The sequence below is a fragment of the Notamacropus eugenii genome, chromosome 6 (genome assembly GCF_028372415.1).
Source record: "Notamacropus eugenii isolate mMacEug1 chromosome 6, mMacEug1.pri_v2, whole genome shotgun sequence".
Classification (NCBI taxonomy): Eukaryota; Metazoa; Chordata; class Mammalia; order Diprotodontia; family Macropodidae; genus Notamacropus; species Notamacropus eugenii.
The window spans coordinates 25,420,188-25,438,769 of record NC_092877.1 but is presented as its reverse complement, the minus strand read 5'-3'; the positions used below and the strand labels follow the sequence as shown (position 1 = coordinate 25,438,769).

Sequence of the window (18,582 nt, the reverse complement as noted above, 5' to 3'; positions counted from 1 at the left end):
CATCACTCAATTATCATTATTTCACTTTTCCTAGACTTACCTTATAAAACTGAATTAGAAACAGAGAGCATAGACTATCAGAGCTGCAATATATCTTGGAGGTCATCTAGTCCAAAATTTTCATTTTATACTTTAGGAAACAAGTGTCAGGCATGCAAAGACATGCTCAAAAGCATGCAAGTTGATTAATCCCTAAGTATAAAATAGGTATCCACTATAGACAAAAGTCTGAGATATAAAGAAAGAGAAAATCTAGTCCCTCTTCTCAAGGAATTAGCATTCTAAATGGAAAGATAAGACATGTGTGTGAAAAATAAGCAACAGTACAGAAGTAAATATAAATGTTGAATTGTAGTACAGGTAACGCACTGTACAAGATAAGAGATAACCCTGTAATGGTCCTCTGAGATCCAGAAGGGCTTGGGTGAGGAGGAAAAACTGAGGAACGATTTGAAAAATGGCTGATTCCCCAACTGATAAATGGTCAAAGAATATGAATAGGCAATTTTCAGAGGAAGAAATTAAAGACATCTATAATCATATGAAAAAAATGCTCTAAATCACTTTTGATTAGAGAGATGCAAATCAAAACAACTCTGAGGCACCACATCACACCTAAAAGATTGGCAAACATGACAGAACAGGAAAATGATAAATTTTGGAGAGGATGTGGGAGAGTTGGAACACTAATTCATTGTTGGTGGAGCTGTGAGCGCATCCAACCATTCTGGAGAGCAATTTGGAACTATGCCCAAAGGGCTACAAAAATGTGCATACCCTTTGACCCAGCAATATTGCTACTAGGACTGTATCCCCAAGAGATCATAAAAATGGGAAAGGGTCCCACATGTACAAAAATATTTATAGCAGCACTCTTTGTAGTGGCCCAAAACTGGAAGTCAAGGGGATGTCCATCAATTGGGGAATGGCTGAATAAATTATGGTATATGAATGTGATGGAGTACTATTGCGCCACAAGAAATGATGAACAAGAAGACTTCAGAGAGGCCTGGAAGGACTTATATGATCTGATGATGAGTGAAAGGAGCAGAACCAGGAGAACTTTGTGCACAGCAACGACCACAGTGTGCGAGAGTTTTTGTTTTTGTTTTTGTTTTTGTTTTTGTTTTCTGGTAGACTTGGAACTTCATAATAACGCAAGAACTTAAAAAAAAAAAATTCCCAAAGGTTTTCTAAGGCAAAATGCCTTCCACACTCAGAGAAAGAACTATAGAATTCATTTGCAGAATGTAGCAGATCATTTGTGTGTGTGTGTATTATGTTTTGATTTGTTATATGATTTCTTCCATTTATTTTAGTTTGTCTACACAGCATGACTATAGTAAAAATGTAATCAATAGGAAAGTATATGTAGATCCTATATAGAATTGTATGCCATCTTGGGGAGGGAGGGGGGTACTGGGACGTAGGTGGGGGGGTAAAAATCTGAGTTTTTGGGTAGGGAATGTAGAACGTTAAAAAAAAATATATAAATTTAAAAAACGAAAAATAGCTGAGCATTAGAAAGGCAAACTGAATTAATCATAACTGGTATTAGATAGCTCTTAAAGTTTGTGAAGCTTTTTTTTTTCATATATTTCATCCTTGATCCTAACAATAGCCTAAAAGTTAGGTACCTCTATGATCATTATTTCCATATTACAGATGAGAAGAATGAGACAGTGACCTGTTAATGATCATATAACTAAGAAGTGTTAGAAGCTAGATTTATAATAAATTCCAGCCCTTCCTTACTGAAAAGGTACTGATTAGAAGTAGTTTCATTTAGGAATCCAAACTCCCCCATGACAATCATGGCATATTGTTCTAGGAGGATAGATGGGAATGGAGAAAGAAGATGGTGGAATCCAAGAATCTTCTGCCAGTGTGATTGTACTGCATTCATTTAACTGAACTGAAAGGAAAGGGAGATGGTAAAGACCAGGTCTTTCTTTGTTGTTGTTAGTGAATGAACCTTAAATCTCTGAATAAAGCACTACCATTGACAAGTCTCAAATGCTGAGGTCAACCAGAAGTCTAGAGTATGTGGAAGGAGGGAATTTCAGTGTTTTGTCATTTTTGTCTTATCTGAGAACTGGAACACTATAGAGCAAGTTGCAATGGACTGAGTGTATAAGACAGATGGATATGGCAAGTAAGCACCTGTGGGAGCTTGTTTCATGGTTACTTGAAGGAAATAAAGCTTGGAGAGAGGCAAAAACAGACTTTTGCCACAATGTATTTTACTTCATGGTATATACATGATCATGGCAAGTGGTAAATATCCATTTACTTCTCTGCTATGCTATAACCCAGTGACACTCCTCTAAGAAGGAACTATGTTACATGCAGTACGTGAAGATGTTAAATTAAAGGCTGCTTTCCAAATGTAAGGTGATTCGACACCAAACTGGACTGGGCAGGTTCTAACTAGACTTGGTGGTCTTCATTCAGAACCAAGCCATTTTAAGGAGGGAAAAATAATTAGGCTGAACAAGAAAACATGAAGTTTTGATGATACTTTGCTATGAAAGGAAAACACTGTATTCCTTATACAAAGCACAAATATCTTTCATTATTTATAATAAAAATGTTGAAATCTATCTCAGCTCATTTATTCAATTCAATTCATTTTTTTTAAAAAAGAATTTTATAACTGCGTACCACCACATATATTTTGCATTACAGCTGCACATATATTGCTTTGTACCTCTTTGTAAGAACACCAACCAGGTTTTCAGTGATTGACAAACTTTCACACATATTGTTCTCTGCAGAGTGATACCAGTTTTCTGATCACACTCATACACTTGGCTAATAAGATTTTAAGACGCAGTACATGGCCTGTCCTGGAACTGTTCTGCCTATACTTTAGAAATATGTCATGTATCAGCAAAGTTTTCTGAATGTGACTTGCTAATTTACTGGTTTTTATTTTGCCACCTTTTATTTGTACTTATAAAGAAACAATGTACTAGCATAATAACTTTGGATTGCTGTGTTGATATCATGTGGTTTTAACATCATTAATATTTAACAAGTAAAAAAATAAAAGAAGTAGTTTCATTCTTTGCACAGTGTCTGGTGCATAGTAGGTACTTAGTAAATGCTTACTTAATGAATAATATTCTATCCGTTATACCTGGGTTGCCTTTGAAAATTCAGAATTGAATTGATGAAATAAAGAGATAGAGGAAATAATGAAAGAGCAAACTCATCACTTTTTCCCCCTAATGTAGCAATGGATTGGAAAACTTTTTTTGCCCGGGCTTTCCAGGGATTAGCAAAGGAAGTCTCCTGAGTTGTTAGCTATAAATATCCATTTTAATATTTATGACTTACTAGTCATGATTGAGAAAGTCGGTTGCATGCGTTTGAAATATTAGACTCTTTCTTTTGACCATGCCACCATGCCACCATTCCACATGGGAAAGTCTCATGGGAATGGAAATAACCTAGAAGAAAAGCAGCTCTCTTGGCCTCCTTTTCCAAAGGTAAAAAAAAAAAAAAAAGAAAAATGAATTTATCCTATCCAGCCAATTGCATAAAGCCTCATTTCAGGGCTGGAAGGATCCATCATCGTGTCAGGTCAGCTGCATCTCTACACACAGTATAGAATTGTACACAGTGCTGATAGAAATGTTGGTAGAGAAGCCCAAGGAGCAATTGAGATTGATGAACAACACGGGGGAATGTCCATAAAATATAATTGCAACACATGGAAAGAGATAAACAAGAAAAACAACCCAGGAAAGACTCAAAGTAATAAAGCTTTAAAATCCCAATTCTGACATTTGATGTTCCATTAATAACACAATAGCTGTTTGCACAAATACTCTAGCCATGAAACATCATATAAAAGCATCAATTCTTATCACTATTCAGTGTATTAGCAAGTGAATAATTCTTGCATCCTTCTCAGAATAGAAATATTCCTTGATCTCTTTCCATACAACAAAGATGGAGATTATATTATGATTAAGCATCTGAAGCAGTAGGAAAACCAGCATGCTTGTTAGAATTATTGTTGTCTGAATACTTTTCCAAGAATGTAGGAATTCACCAGCTTTGGTCTAGAGAATGAATAGTCCTGACTCCATCCTTGCCCCCATCAAGTAATTCCAGAGGATCGTAAATAGAGACATTTATGACATGATAGTATAGTGGCAAAGAGTACTGGTACTTTATTTGGAGTCAGAGGACCTGCCCCTGCCATTTATTAGCTATGTGACTTTGGACTGGTGACAAATTCTCTTGGCCTCAGTAGTTCATCTATAAAATAATGATCAGACTAAACCTCTAAAGCCAATTCCAACTCCAAAATTACAAATCTGTTCCTTGTATTCTTAATAGTAGAGTATAAACTCAAAATGAAAGATACTTCATCTTTGCCTTTTCATCCTGGTTCCCATCACAGTGTCTGACATGTATTTGGCATTTAATAAATACTTGTTGTATTGACTTAATGTCATTAACTGCTGCTGGGTTAATAGAGAAGTAAAGCAGAAGAAAACAATTTTCTGGACAGCTGTTGAGAGTAGTTCAGTTTAATAGTGGTCTTTCTGACCTCTCCCATTTTCTAGAAGCCATTGCAGAGTTAATGAGGGGCCTCCTAACTGAATCTGTACCATTCAGGTGGCTCCACTCTCCAGCCTCAGCTCTCCTATTGCTCTTCTAGAATCAAGGTGATTGTTAGGTTTTCAAGTCATACTACTTGGTGGCCAGGAACATATTTGAGTTCCCTGCCCCTTCTTTTTCCCTGACTCTAAACCCAGTGATACCATAGAGCTTCCTGTCTCAAACTTTCTTTCTCCAGAATTCAAACTACTCATTTATTCTGGGTCAATTATGAATCACAGGTTCTTGGACTATATAAGCCAGAAGGAAAGGATGATTGGGTCTAAAGCTTTCTTACTCCAAATGAAGACACTGAGTGCCAGAGTTTTAAACTAGTAAATTATCAATAAACCCAAGGGTCCAACTCCCAGTCCAATGGGACTGATAATCTGATAAGCAGATAAATGTGTTTGTATTTTAGCCTTGATGCTCATAATGTTATAGTGTAAGTGTTGATCTATTTCTTGTGCCTCTAAATGATTGATCTGTGTTCTTAGTGTTAATGACTTTGTATCACATCCTGTTAGGTTTGAGAAAACATGTGTCCTATTGTAAATCCATAAAAAAGGAATTAATTTTGTTATTGTGCCTTGGAGCACATTTTATTTTCCATAGAAGTAAATCTTTTTTATTTCTTTCACTTGAAAGTGTTTTTTCTAGTGTAGCCTGATTTCTGGTGACCCCAATCCTAGGTTTCTTATTCTTCAAGGAAGAGGAAAATGGATACTTTCAGCAAAAACTAAAACAAACAAATAAAAACAACCATGGTCCTCAGCTTTTAGATTCAATTATTTTAACGTTCATTTATCTGATAAACAGTGATTTGGAACATTTTTATAGCACTACAAATAGTCTTGATTTCTTCTAAAAACTGCCTGTTCATACCATTTGACCATGTGTCAGTTGGAGAATGACTTAGAGTCTCTTAAATTTGACTCATTTATCTATTTATTGGATAAATGAGGCCTTTCTCAGAAAAACTTGCTGTAAATTTTTTCTCTCCTGGTTTTTTTTTTTTTTTTTTACTTATCTTCTTATCTTGACTGCATTGGTTTTGTTTAGGCAAAACATTTTTGTAGTTTAATATAAGCAAAATAACCTATTTTACATACCATAATTTTCTCTTTCTGTTCTTTGATCATAATTTTTGCTGTTATCTATAGATTTGACAGGTAAATTATTCCAGGCCCCTCTAATTTGCTTATGGTATCACCATTTATGTCTAAACCGTACCTATATTGACTTTACCTTGGTATATGCTGTGAGATGCTGGTTCTCTATCTAGTTTCTGCCAAACTTCCTTCCAATTTTCCAAGAAATTTTCTCAAATAGGCAATTCTTCTCCCAAAGATTTGAATGTTTGAGTGTATTTATGCATATATGTATATATATAGATAGATATATATGTGTGTATACATATATCTATATATCTATATATATATATATAAAACCTACCATGAGGATTGAAGTTCTAATATTAATACAACCAAAGATGATATTATTGACTTTTTACCACTGTCATAATTTTCCCACTGTGATATCTATATATATATATATATGTATATATGTGTATATATACATATATATATATATATATAGTATTTTAAAGTTTGAAGAAAAAACCCTATACATACATTATCTCAGTTGTTCCCCACTTGTCTGAAGTAAGTACTATTATGACCATTTAACAAAGTAGGCACTGAGACTTACTGAGGTTATGTGACTTACAAAAAAAGGTGACATACATTCCATTTTATGTAAGTACTTGGCACATGGTAAGTATTAAATAAGTGGTTTTTAATATTAATTTGATTCATTCATAGATATAAAAATTGGGGGGGAGAAGAGATCATCTAGTCTAACACTTTCATTTTACAGATAAGGAAACTGAGGACCAAAGAAATTAACTGTGCACCTAAGTAGCAAGAAATAAAGCTAAAATTTTAGCTCAAATCCTTACTCTCCAGATATAATATTCTGTCATGGTGACTATTGCTTCATATTGAGTTTATAGAATAATTTATTTATATTATCAGTTATTTTTATGGAACAGTTACTTATCAAGGTATTCCCTATCCTAGATTTGCATGATTGATCTTTTGAACCCTAAGAATAAAAATACAAAATTATGACTATTAAATTTAATGTTAATGTATTTACTGACTTATTGATTTGACTTATTGATTTGAGGGTGTGGATTTGATGTGATGTTAACTGCCCCAGATATGTGTTAGTGGAAAGCTTGATAAACATGATATCTATACTTTATTCTGTCATCATCTAGAAATGTTGAGTCAAATATTTACAAAGACATGGATTTTTCAATTTCTCCATTAGCTTAGATGGTATGGATGATGATGTCCCTTCATTTCTATCTTTATAACCATTACCATCATCTTCTTCTTCATCATCAGATGTTTATTGAATATCTGGAATGTACGCTAGATTCTTGACCTGGGAAACAGTGTGAGAATTAGATTGCACTTGAACTAAGTGGTAGGGGAATTTGGGAATTGAGAGGTAATTAGACATAATCTAATCCATTTCTGTAAGGTATAAACCAAGAAAACAATCTTCTGCAGAAAATTCCATCTACTTTAAAATTTGCCTTATTTTAATCAAATTTTATACTAACATACCTTCAGAATATAAAGCCAACTCTTAATTATTCCAGGCAGTGCTCAGTGGCATGCACCCTTAAACCATAGGCAATCAACTGAACATGTAATTAGCCACCAATTCATAGTACATAACTTTTTTTCCTCATTTACTGAGTAACTACCATATAATTTATTCTTAAAATCTGACAACATAGGAAATAACATGGAATTTCAGATAGGTCTCTTAACTGTAAAATCACCCGGAGAATAAAATTTTTAAATTTAGTCAATTATCCATATTTTTAAGCTTCATCAAGACAGATATCTAGCTCTTTACCACACAGCCCACATCAATTTCAAACTTTGTGATATGGAAAGTGATGTTTATATTTCAGTTTATTGAAAAAATATGGTAGTTATGTAATTATTTTCCTTAGTTGGTGTCTTGTCTCTCAAAGTAGACTGAAAGCCTTTGGTGGGCAGGTACTAGATGTCATAATTATTTTGTGCTCTCACAATCCCTAATATAGGGCAAGATGCAAAATAAATGATCAATAAATTACTATTGATTGATTTAGGTAAACAATGTTTTTGAAAAAATATGATTATCTTTTTTTAACGATTTATCACATTTATGTAAATGATTAAAATTAATTAATTAAACAAGTCAATGTTTTGAAAGGGAAAGTACCCTAATGGGAGATTTCATCATGGTAGGGAATTACAGTTGTGGAGAGTCTGTTCACTGATAAAGAGCGTCAATTTACCCATAAATTAAGCATAGCCTATTGTCTAGGTCACAGGTCTTAAACTGTGAGTCACAATCCCATATGGGGAGCAAAAAATTTGGCAACAGAAAAAGGTTTCTGATCATGCAATGAACAAAAATTATATAGATAAAGAGACAGAGATATATAAATATGCATATACACATATATACATATACACACATATGCAGACATTCATATAAACATATATATGCACACACATGGATATGACATGCATGCACACATGTAAAACACATATATGCATGCATGTGCATGCACACATAAATATGCACATATTCAATAACATACATATATGTGTGTATACACACATATACATAAATACATGTGTATATATGTATGTATAAATTTAAAATGAATCTGAGTTGTTTCTGGCAGCACTTGACAATGTTGTGTCACCCAACTTCAGTGGAGTCTTCGTTCTGAAGAGAGAGCATGTGCACTTTGCACTGTGCATACCCTCAGGTCAGACAATACCAATGAACACTATCAAAATGGGAAAAATGGTCACACGTGGAAGAAAGTTCAGAAGCCCTGGCTAGTGTAATGAATTATTATGAGTCAAAAGCAGTTTTTAGCCTGGGTTTTCTATATTCCAATATCATCCCTATATCCCCTATCCTACATTGCAATTTATTTTGTGATTATTTACGTCTAGAATTACTGTAAATATTAAGAAAATAGTTGCTGGTTTTCAGTCATGTGCTCTGAGTCCCATTTATCTGTATTTCCCTTTCCACTAATAATGCTGATTTTTAATGTGTATTCTGTTTTGCTTTTTTTTTAATTTTGCATTATTTGATAAAAATCTGTTCAGATTATTATATATTCCACATGCTTTTCACAATTTTACATTAACAGCATTTTAATCACATTTATTATATTAAATTAACACAAGCTCGTTTTTTCTCCCTCATGTCTACTGTCTGTCTCACAATCAGAAAAAAAAAAAAAAAGAAAACCCTTCAAACAATTATGCATAGTCAAGTAAAAGTACATTTCCATCTGGGACATATCCAAAATATTTATACATCTTATTCTCCTATCCAAGTCCATCCCCTCTCTAATGAGAGGTAGCTAGTATGTTTTATCATTGATCATCCGGTGTCATCTTTTGTCATTTTGTTGACCAGGATTTTAAGACTTTCAAAATTGTTTTTATAGTACTATTCAACCTTACTTCTCTTGTTGGATGTTGAGTCTAGTTTAGTTGGTCACAGTTATGAAAATCAAACAACTGCTCACAAACAGAAATCTTTGAGAAGACAGTGTTCTTTTATTTTTCAGAATACTTTAGAGTGTGGAATAATTATACCAAAGTGTATTATACCTTTTTGGGATAACCTTTACTGTGTACTTCCATGTCGCTCTCTAAAAAAGTTTATATCTTTATTTCTACCAATAATTAATTTTTATATCTATTTATCCAGAACCTAACCAGCATTGAACTGAATTTCTTTTTATTATTTTGACAGTTTGATGGATGTGAGTTGATAACTCAAACTTGTTTTAGTTGTCATATCTTTGATTACTAGTATGGTCAAACATCTTAAGAGATTAATAACATTTCAATAATTTCATAACAAATATTCATTATTAATCATATATTTATTCTCTATGTACTCATATATATATGTCTTCTCCTTTGATGGAATGTAAAGTGCTTTGCAACAGGGATTATTTTTTTTATTTTTGTGTATCCAGTACTCAGCTGATTGACTAATAGTAAAGCCCTCTGCCCTAACCCCAAAAATTCATTTTAATGACTGAATAGAAAAAGAAAAATAACAAATCCCTGAATATCTGACTTCATACCATCTTTTCTTAATTAAAATTTGTGTATAATCCAAGTGGAAATAACTAAGATGCATGCCATAAGGTGTGGATACAAATCCATTTACTGCCAAACTTTTAATCAGTTTTTCCCAAGAGCATTTCTTAAATCAATATTTCTCTTTCCCAGTTAAAAAAAAAATCTTTAGGTTTAGCAAATGCTAATATTTTGCATGAGTATGGATGGACATCTGGTGATCTGTTTCATGATCCTACTTTTTCTTTATTTTTGACCAATACCAGATACATTTGATAATAAAAACTTTGACATTTTAATCATGTGATCAGCTAAACCCTGCTTTATGAGGTCCCTCACCTTAGCACTCCTTTGATATTCTTGCTTTTTTTTTATCTAAATTTCGGTATGACTTTTATCAATGTCTGTACACTACTTGTTATATGAATAAACATTTTAATCGACATATATAATAATTTAAGAATTATTTATTTTTACCACATTAACACTAAATATCTCTCCACTTATCCCATTCTTTCTTTAATTACACCTCCATAGTTTTATAATTGTTCTTGTGCAGGGTCAGCATATTTCCAAGTAATCTACTCAAATAGTGCAGAAGTTCTGTGGTCTCATCGATGAGTTCATTTCCTACAACAATGATGATTCCAGCCCATTTACGGTTTCTCATCCTCAGTCATGTACTCTCATATAACCACAAGAAAGATGTTGCTTCTCAAGCAGGGATAGTCCTTATTTTGTTTTCATACAGAAGAATAAAATTTTAACTTGCTGGCTGAACTGTTCTTTATATGTTCCTTTTTTTCACAATGGGACTGAACTATTTTACCCCAGCCATACATTTCTCTGAATGCTTCCTCTACCACTTCAACACAATTCCTTGTTCATACTATATTACACCTTTATGATGCACACAATGTGCTTTTCAATTCCCCTTTGGCTCATCCTCAACTTAACATCCTTGGAGACTATAATATTATTTAATTCAAAGCCATAGGACAACATCAGAAGAATGCTGATGTTTAAAAGATCGCCCTTTATTCTAAGGAGAAGCTTGCAGCCATTAAAATTTTATTACTCTATATGAAAAGAAAAAAAGGAATATCCCTATTTGTAATTGATAAGGGCTGTCTAGCATTTGTCTTCCTCTTGTTCTGTTTTGATGCCTTATCCATTTGCAGGTGTGTGTGTGTGTGTGCGTGACTGGGTGTTGTTGTTGAGGTGGTGGTGGTGGTCCTGTTGAAAAGTCTCCCTTTATTCCGTTGTTTACTTGATGTTAGTAATAGTAGGTCCAGAATCTGAATTATACCTTTCAAACTATCTTATATAGTGTTGACTTAGGAGTGGGAAACAGTTGGTTAATGTAGAGCTGTTAATTTTTGGTTTTGAGCTACTAAATCAAAAACTTGCTTTATGGTTAAAAGAAAATAATAAGCACAATCAACCTTTATTTTCTGTGTTTTTCAGTCAAGTGTATCAGTGCATAGATGTGGAATGGCAATGTGAAAACTCTCATCCAGGGTCACTATGATGCTTGTGAAGGGTTTTTGTTGTTCAGTTGTTTCAGCTGTGTCCCATTCCTTGTGACCCCATATTGGATTTTCTTGGTAAAGATGCAGGAATGGTTTGCTGGTTCCTTCTCTATCTTGTTTTACAGATGAGGAAACTAAGGCAAATAGAGTTAAGTGACTTGGTCAGGGTCCCACAACTAGTGTCTAAGAACAGATTATCTAGATTTCATCAGGAAGATGAATCTTTCTGAATCCAGGCCTGGAAATTTACCTACTGTCCCATCTTGCTGCCTATCTGTGTGGGTTATCTTTATAAAAATTTTTTATCATATGGGTCAATAGTTACTTATGATATTCTGGTTGGTATTCAGAGAGTGTAAGGGATATAAGTTCCAAGATTTGTCCAAGTATTTTGTAGCCTCTTTTCTTTCATATACCTAGAGAATGAATCCATCAAAACCTTCAAATTGTGACACTAATGAAATTTAATCTAGTCTGATTATTTTTTTTTCCATTTTGGTTTTCTTCACTGGTATTTCCCCTTTCTTCATTAGGATATGGAATTGTGCCATTGTGAGGTTACATGTTCAAAGACAAAATGTCTTGATGGAGAAAATGTTTTGTGTTTTATATATATGCATATATACACATATATATGGTACAAATTTATAAATTTGTAATAAACATTTATAAATTTATATATATATAACAGATCTTTTTCATTTTGCATGTTTATTATTCTGCTTCCAATGTCACATCTTAATTAATACTCTTAGAATAAATAGTTCATTACTTTTCCCTGTTTTATGAGTATGTGGTATGTGAGTGTGTCTGTGTACTGTGTGTATGTCTGTGTATGTGTGTTGTTGTAGCGATGGTAGTGGTCTTGTTAAAAAGTCTCCCCTTATTCCATTGTTTATTTGATATTAGTAATAAGAGGGCCAGGCAGCATATTTATCTGAATTATACCTTTCAAACTATCTTATATAGTATTTTAAGAGTGGAAAACAGTTGGTTAATGTAGAGCTGTTGTTACTGTTTTGAACTCCTCATCTTCCAAAATTATGACTCGTAATAATTAACACCTATCTTACAGAGTTATTCTGAGGATAAAATGAAATAATATGTCTAAAATTCTTTGAATATTTTAAAGCCCTTGATGAAAGGAAGCTATCATACTACTATCTTTCTCTAAGATTTTACAGATGATTTCAGATTCTAAAGGTTTTTACCTTTAGTAATCACAACTTCCCAAGTAGATGAAATGCTTGCTGAATGGAGTGATCGATAGGTTCCTTCGATCTCTTGTGTTGATGATTCATATCAGTTAAATTTCTTTGTGTAATTGTTGTAATCAGTAGTGATGTTCTGATGCACAAAATTCCACTATTTTTTGATGTTAGAATAAATGGAAACTTTCTTTTAATGATGTTTTGATCATCTCTATTGCTAATAAATAAAATGCAAATGATTCATATTCTATAAATCTTTATATCTTAGGACTTAGCTGAACTCATTTCTTAAATCTTTTCTTTTCTCTGACAGTTGAGGGTATTTTTGACTATATTGTCATATTATCTTCTGATATATATATATATACATATATATGTATATATATATGTATTATGTATTGATTTATTTCCAGTACTACTCCTTTTATTGTTTTTCTTTACTGCTATTTTGGCAATTGCTAGAATTTCCAGTAGTATGAAATATAAAAACAGGAAAAGTGGTTCTGCTTATTTTGTCGCAGGATTTGTTTTGTTGTGTGGAAATGTTTACAAGGTTTTCCATTTTGTTGGTTATTGGTTTGCCAGAGATAGTTTAAAAAATACATTGAGAAAGAATCTCTTCTTTGTCTCTCTGTCTCTCTGTCTTTGTCTCTGTTTCCATCTCTGTCTCTGTCTCTATATATGTATGTACACACATATATAATATACATACACACATATACACGTATGTCTGTGTGTATATATATGTATATATTTTATACAAACACATGTTATTTTTAGTTCTTTTGTCTTAGGTGGCTATTTGATTTTTCTCTCAATTGTTATTTTCACATCAATTTATGAAATCACATGATTTTTAAAAGGACTTTTTGCACATATGCCGCATTATATTCAAAGGTTTTCTGATTTTGAACAAATATTAAAAGCTTCTTAGCAGTGATGAAAGAATGGACATTGCAATTTTATAATAACTAGTTCTTCATTTAGAAATTTTGAATTCTATTAGGAAAATTGTCCTAGAATTTACTTTCCAAATAATATTTTTACCAGCTTTTAATGGCTATACCATAATTGCCTCTTAAAATGTATTGGGAATTACCATCTTTACCTAATTTTATGAATAATTCTATAATATGGGGGCTATTTGTTCTTGGAAAAATTGAAAAAAATTCATCTGTAAGTCTGTCTAGTCAAAGGTTTGTTTGTGTTTTTTCCCCAATGAGATAAATCTTTGAACTTTTCATATTTTCCTCCAAGTTGGGATTGTTTAAAATATTCATTTCTTTTTGTGTCAATTGGGGTAACAATAAATCATCTAATTATAGATCACCTAATTATGTTACATTTCATAACTTGGAATATGTAAGTGAGTAGTCATTTATGTCTTACAATTTAACTGCTTTCCCCCTCCCTTCATATCCAGATATTTTGTTATCCTGTGGACACCTCATCCTCTGAAGCAGAAATTTGGCAAAAATATATCAGAATCTATTTTTCTTGTTTTGAGTAGGTCAGAAAAGCATTTGTGATTCAGTGTTAATTATAAGCACCCCAAAATTGATGAATTCCTGTTTCTTGTCCAGCATGAGAAGTTATGCCCAAAAGGTCAGGAAAACCAGATGGAGAACCAAGAGCTCTGTATAATTAATAATTTTCTTTGAATAATTGCTTAAATTAACATGAAATTTCCTCTGTACTTGGCTAACCTGAAATTGAATGATGAAAGTAATGAACAACGTTATAATAGCATCAGATGGCAGAGTGGAATGTGGGCATCCTTTGAATTCTAGAAGTACTGGATTCAGGTCCCAGCTACAACATATTGTGTGACCCCAAGCTGATCATTTAAGTTTTCAGTGATTCTAAGTCATGTTCTAAGAAGATAATCCGAAGGTAATCACCTCTTTGCTTTAGTAGAGGAAGTTTCTTCACCAAGAGCCATCAGTATCAAGAAAATCACAGATGGGATGAAAATAATTTCTTAAAAGGCTAAGGTTAACATATCTTCAGTTGTTTCATTATACCACATTTGCTCATACTGAAAGGCAAGATGGTTGAGTATACAGAGCCCTGGACTTGGAGTTTTGGTGATTTGGCTTTACGTCTCTCCTCTAATGCTTCATTAGCTGTGGGATTCCAGCAGTCATTAAGCTCCTCTGATCTTCAGTGTACACACATGTAAAATGTGGACAGTAATGCCTATATGACCTATCTCATGGGTTTTCTACTAGCTAATACCTTATTTAGTATGTTTTTCAATTATATTGTTTAGGAAAATTATTCTTTCTCTCTGCATGTATGTGTATGTATGCACACATACATGTACATATATATGTATATGTGTATACATATATAGACACACTTAATTTGTGAACATATTTGTAGGGATAAATAAGGTATAACACATGGAAAGCTCACTCCCAAATTTGCAATGTTCTATAAATGTTAATTATTGCTACTTCCACTATCGTTAATATTCTTAAAATAACATGTACAGTTGCCTTGAGTAAATGGTAATCACATCGTTATCACCAACTATCTGCACTGACGGTTTCTTCTGGCTACTACAGAAATACTTTCTGTATAGTCCACAAAATTCAAGATGCTGAATTTCTTAGAAATGAAAACAACCAAACACTTGCTGAACCCCTGATCATATTTATTTCAAGTCAGAGACGCAAGAACATTGAATCTACGTCTGTTGTTATTCCCTTACTGCCATCTTCTGACATGATATATGTTTGCTGCTAAAGCAATTTGTCACCTCTCCCAAAGACACTGCCAGTTCTGTGCATGGGTTGAATTTCTAGGCAGACCTGAGCAATCAGGGCTCTGCCTTCCATTGAACTACTTTCATTTTTTATTCATTCTCTTTCCCTCTTCTTTTCTCTAGTGAGAAAAGCTACTTGGCTGATAAGCTGGCTGACAGTGGAGTTCATGGAATGGATTGTGGCCCAAGCAAGCAAGATGGAAATAAATTGGACTACTGGGCATTTTTGTAATCCCAAATACACTCTATAATAGGGAGGAGGTGGAAATAATAATGAGGAATACCTCTTTCTAATGATGGAAATGAAGTCAATTGAAGGAATGGGAATAGGACTTTCCAAAACCATGAGCCAGCAAGACATTTGATTTGAATAAAAATGATTTAATGGTGGCATAACCCTAGTGTAAATAATTTCCAAACCCCATTATGCCCTAGAGGCAAATGTCAAAGGTATTCACTAAAAGCATAATACTATACAGTATGACATGAATCTGATTATCCTTAATCATGAATTCTGTGGAGTATTAATGCATTAATGATACACAGAGGATATGATAATGATAATAATAGTAATTCACATTTACACAGCACTTTAAGGTTTATCATTAATAATAATAAAAAGTAATGTAACCAGCAAGCCCGGAAATCATCTTTAGGGAGAGAGGGCTGAATTTCCCAAGACTCTTATTGTCTTTTGTCTGTCTACTTGCTTTCCTTCTTATGACTTAGAATTTGCAGAGTATAAACATGTGACTTAAGCTTGAGTCTTGAATCTTTGCATTTGGTAGCTGGGTAATGGTTGGTTCTGTGGTCCAAAGGCCACATGCAGAATGCCATCTTACTCTGCCCTCCCAACTTTTAGTGTTCTCTAGTTTCTGTAATTACCTTTTGTTAATCTGTTTACGTACATGTTCTCTTTCCTTCTAGAAGGTAAGCTCCTTGAGGGCAAGACCTGTTCTCTGTGGGAGTTTTGGCTTGGTTATTGTCTACTTCATTTCCACAGTACCTGATGCTTTGTATATGTTAGATGCTTAAGAAATGTTTGTTGAATTGTATATTATTAAATTAATGGGATTCTTCTTTCCAAATCAGTACTCATTTTGCATTTCCCCAACGTCTCATTCATTTTCTCTTTAATGAATCATGAACACACCTTTTAGGCAGAAATAAAAGTGCAATAAAACTCCTATTTGATAGAATCTGGGCTTACCACATTTTCTGATTAGTGCCTGCTTTAGTGTGGGACTCCTTTGGTTTGAATCTCTTATTATTGAAAACCTTTCTAAAATAAATGAATCTATTTCCCTGCAACGGGAAGTAGAGTGAACATAGCTGAATCTATCTTGATTGACTGTGGACTTTACAGGGGATTGTCATCATGAGGAAACACAAGTTCTGTTGTCTGGATCTGTAGAGAGATAAGGGGTGTGAGATTTAGGGTAATGTTTAATTTCTACCTTTTAGTTTTGAAAATTGTAGTGGGAATTCATGTTTCACATAGAGGCTAAATGAAATGTCCCTTAGATTTTTTCATCCACAAATGCCTTCTGATTCAAAAACCCTGTATCATCTCTGAAAGTATTTTGAAAGATTAATGCTAGTCATAAATGTATAACTTTCATTTGTTTGTAAATTTTGCCTCTATCTCATAGCATCATAGATTTAAAGCTGGAAGGGATCTTAGAGGTCATATAGTTTAACTCTCCCATTTTATAGGAAGAAAATAGGGAATAAAGGAGAAAGGGGGAGTGAAGATAGGGAAGGTTAACAATGGAAAGGGAAAGGGAACTACAGAGTGGAAGAAGTAAAAAAGAATGAAATGAAGGACAGGGGGAATAGAGGGAAAAAGAAAACATCAGAATACTATCCAATGTATCAGCTATACCTAATGATATACGCAGTGGTTCCCACCTGTAGTTCCTCACCTCTGTGATGAAGGGAAAGATGTATATTTTCTCATGTCTTTAGAAGGTATAAACTTCACCATTACAGTTGTTCATCTTTCATGTTTTTCCATGTGCTTGTTGTAGCCAGTTTACATATTGTTTAATTAGTTCATTTACTCAACTTTGTGTCACTTCATATGTCTCCACATGTATTACCTAGTCTCGCACACATCATTAAAATGTGAATATCACATTATATTGAACATCATAGTTTATATCACTATTCCCTAATTGCTAAACAACTGTTTTGTTTTCAATTCTTTGCTACCATAATAATACTCCTATTAATATCTGGATGTATATATTCATCATTATCATCATTTACTATAGCATGTTAAGGTTAGCAAAGAGCCATATAGGTTGTCTTATCTTGTCTTCACATTAACTCTGTGAGGTAGGTACTATTATTATCCATGTTTTACAAATGAGAAAACTGAGGTCAAAAGAGAGAAGTTAAAAATTCATCAGAATCCCCACCTAGGAAATGTTAGGGGCAGGATTTGAACTCAGATCTTTCTGATTCAAGTTTAGTACAACTACTATCCCTTATATCTCCTAGTTGATCCAGTAGGAGATATTTCTTTCTATCTTATAGTTCTTTGGACCATAAACTAATAAAGCAATCTCTGGGTTCAACGTTAGTGAATCACTTTTTCTTCAAGGTTGAGTCACATCTTAGGCTTTAATTTTGGACAGATTGCTTTAATACCTGAACAACAGAGAAAACCAATACTTTGGAAGACAATTATTATTCAGTTCTGTAAGACAGGAAACATGAGCATAAATGCATGCAATGTACCTCAAACTAACAATAATATCTAGCATTTATAAAGTACTTTAAGATTTGTGAAGTGCTTTATATCTGGTCATTACAACTATTATTATTCCCATTTTACAGATGAAGAAATTAAAACGAAAAGAGTTTGAGTGACTTTCCCAGAGTCACAAGGTTAATATATGTCTGAAACAGAATTTTAAACAAGATTATCTGGGCTCCAGGTCCGACACTCTACCATCTAGCAGTATTTCCATATAATGAAATTAATTATCTCAACTATTATCTATATTCATCATTATCCAGATGTTTGGCATGAAGAGGACATAACCCAAAATGTCAGGGTATTTATTTTTATTGTGCTTTCCCTATTCCACCTCTCTTCTCTTCTCATACTCACCAACTCAGCACCACCATAATTAGTTATTTTTGCAAGAAGAGAATGTCAGTTGAGGTGTGTGTGGGTTTAAGCAGGTAGATATATTGGGAGATATATGGACAAGGATAATTAGAAGGATAAGTTTCAAGGTTAGATA

The 18,582-nt window shown here is 33.3% G+C and overlaps 1 long non-coding RNA gene across 1 annotated transcript in view; it reads left to right on the top strand.

Moving 5' to 3' along the window:
* LOC140512513 (uncharacterized) overlaps window positions 1–16,524 on the top strand; it is an 88,417-nt gene extending 71,893 nt beyond the window's left edge. The window contains exon 3 of the long non-coding RNA XR_011969785.1: window positions 15,449–16,524. This is a non-coding gene — a long non-coding RNA (uncharacterized lncRNA). The remainder of the gene's footprint in view (window positions 1–15,448) is intronic.
* Window positions 16,525–18,582: the final 2,058 nt, after the last annotated feature.